Raw genomic sequence first — 3,125 nt, 5'->3', positions numbered from 1 at the left:
TGTTATTTATGCAATGTCAATGATTGATTATTATATTTTACCCTAGAGTATTAATTATTGGTGAACCTATTCCCTAGGTCTTTAATTCATTGATTTTTCTCTATCCTTTACCCTTCCCTACTTTTACCCTTTGTAGTATAGTTTTCCCTTTACAATAATATTTTGGTTACTTAATAATTTAGATTATATTAATTAATTAGGAATAGAAAGACCAGTTTCCCTGTGGATTCGGCCCTACTTCCCTATCTGCATAGTTAGAGGATTTAGGAATTACTTTTTATTAGGTAATACGACTTTAGCCTGTCAAAATTTTGGCGCCTTTGCCGAGGAAACAGTTTTATTTTTATAGATCTGGTTGTTTTTGTAGTCTAGATTATTTTCTTTCGTCTTAGAAACGTTAGTTCTTTGGGACAGTTCTCATATTTGGCGTCTAGTTCTTTGTTCATGTCCAGGTGTTCCAGATCAGGTTACATTCCTTTCGAACCTGAGATCGAGCGCTCTTTCCATAGACAAAAGAATTTATACAGGCAAATACTGGCAAGTTCCGATGGTGATATTCCTAGAGACCCTCCGTCTGATTCTAGTTGTTCAGAAACTTCTTCAGAACTAGAATTAGAGATGACCGGAGAATCACCTAAAAAGCTCAGCGATTATTCGCAGCCGTCTTTGACCCATTTTCCCCACCTTTCTCCTATGCCGGATCTCAAGGGAGTACTGTTCAAGATCAAGCCCCAGTTCATCACGATGATAGAAAGGAAGAAATTTAGTGGAGCTAAGGGTGAAGACCCGAATCTTCACATTGCCGACTACTGTCAATATTGCAATACTATAAGGCAAGCTGGGGTCACTCAAGACAAAATTAGGGAGATTATTTTTCCTTTCTCTTTATGTGGAAAAGCTAAATTATGGTTTAATGGTTTAAATAGAACTACACTTGGCATCACTAACTAGGAGACTCTTGTGTTGAATTTCTATAATAAATATTACCCTGCAGAGAGAACAACCTTATTTAGAAGTGCAATCCAAATTTTTTCCCAAGAGCAGGATGAAACATTATATGATGCTTGGGAAAGAATTATAGATCTACAGAGAGAGTGCCCCCACCACAATTTAGTATAGTGGCAGTTGATACAAGCTTTCTACAATGGGATTGGAAATTCATCTAGATAAATTTTAGACTCAGCAGCTAGTGAGAGGTTTATGAACCTTAATGTTGATGATGCAGGACAGGTTATCGAAGATATGGCAATCCACAATTCCCAATATGGGAATCCTAGAGGTTTTGTAAATAAGGGGAAACACCACGTTGATTCAGTATCCTTTTTGCAAGCTCAATTAACCTCTATTTGTTAGAAATTTGATAATCTTAGTACTGTTAATTCTAATGTAGCTAGTGTTTCTGCAATTAATAATAATGCTAACGATAATTTTTGTGTAAATTGTGGAATTGTAGGTCATTGGGAACAGGTGTGTAGGAGTTCCATGGAGCAGGTTAATGCTTTTCAATCCATTAAGCAAAATAACCCATACTCCAACACCTATAATCTTGTGTATCGGGATCATCCATACCTTTCCTACCGGAGTACCAATGTACAAAACCCTCCACCTCCACAACAAACACAACAAGAACACCCACAACCACAGCAGAAATACTACCATCCCAACTCTGGCCAGAATTCCCAACCACAAACTCCTCCACCTACTGATTCTACTTTGTCAGAAATAAGAGCGATGTTAGGAAGCATGCAAAAGCACATGGAGAGTAGAGATGCACAAATTGACCAGATCCTAGCCGATAATAAAATCATAGATAGTATAATTGCGCAAATTTCTTCTACTCTGTAAACCCGCCAGCAGGGAGCCCTACCATCGCAGCCAATACAACCCATAGATCAAGCGTTTGCAATTACCCTCAGGAGTGGTTCACACTATGATGGGCCTCCTATGCCCAAAAATGATGAACCTATTTGAACAGAATTGCTAATCCTGATTCCATTATACCAAAGGATATTAATCCTAGCCCTGCAGGGCTATAGGGTAGTACTAATAATTCTGATGTTACATTGTAGGGTAAAACTCCAGGGAAGGTTGTAACTGAAGATAAGAGTAATAATGTTCAACAACCAAATATCAAAACACCATTCCCCAGTCAACATTTGAAAACTAAAGTGGATAAGCAGTTTGGTAAGTTCCTAGAGATGGTGAAAGATATGCAAGTAACGATCCCTTTCACAAAATTAATTACACAAATTCCTGCATATGTAAAATTTATGAAAGAAATACTTCCTCCGTTCTTTATTACTTGATCCGCTTTGACTTTTACACTATTCACCACCCCTCCTTTGACCGTCTTTTGTGAATAATATGTAAGGAAAAATATATTCATGTATGATCTTTTTGGATTCGTCTCAATAAGAACTATCATAATATATAACTTTTATAATTTTTACTATGGAGAATTTAAGTTATTAATCGTTAAAGTTTTGCATTGGCAAGCGTGATAAAAGAAGCAGGTCAAGTAAAAAAGAACAGAGGAAGTATTGACTAGGAAAAGGTTTATTAGTGAGGTAGAGACTATCGCTCTTACAACAGAATGTAGTGTCGTACTACAAAATGATTCTCCACCTAAACTAAAAGATCCGGGTAGTTTTTCTATCCCTTGTCATATTGGCAATCTTAAGATTGATAGTGCATTATGTGATTTGGGTGCTAGTGTTACTGTCATGCCATTGTCTATGTGTTCTAAGCTTAATATGGGTAAATTAAAATCTACTAACATTACTCTGCAAATGGCCGAATATTCTTTCAAATACCCTTTAGGTATTTTAGAGGATGTTCCCGTTAGAGTAGGTAAATTTTATATACCTGTCGACTTTGTTGTTCTTGATATGGATGAGGATTTGCAAAATCCAATTATTTTGGGTAGACCACTCCTTAACACTGCGTGAGCAATTATAGATGTACAAGGGGGTAATTAAATTGACACTTTCAGTAGGGAATGACAATATTGTTTTTAACTTGAATAATGCCCCTAAAAGCCCCATGACAGAGGAGAAGTGTTTTAGCATAGATGTGTTTAAAAATAATTGTTCTAATGAGCCCTAAGCTCTTGTTAAAGATCCCTT

The 3,125-nt window shown here is 36.6% G+C and overlaps 1 non-coding gene across 1 annotated transcript; it reads right to left on the bottom strand.

Moving 5' to 3' along the window:
- Window positions 1–1,005: 1,005 nt before the first annotated feature.
- On the bottom strand, window positions 1,006–1,112 carry LOC145599941 (small nucleolar RNA R71). The gene has a single exon (XR_014104185.1). It is a non-coding gene; the product is annotated as a small nucleolar RNA R71 (small nucleolar RNA).
- Window positions 1,113–3,125: the final 2,013 nt, after the last annotated feature.

Source organism: Chenopodium album, chromosome 20, assembly GCF_948465745.1.
Source record: "Chenopodium album chromosome 20, dcCheAlbu1.1, whole genome shotgun sequence".
NCBI lineage: Eukaryota > Viridiplantae > Streptophyta > Magnoliopsida > Caryophyllales > Amaranthaceae > Chenopodium > Chenopodium album.
The sequence above is the reverse complement of the archived record's forward strand: the minus strand, read 5'-3'. Positions and strand labels throughout refer to the sequence as shown.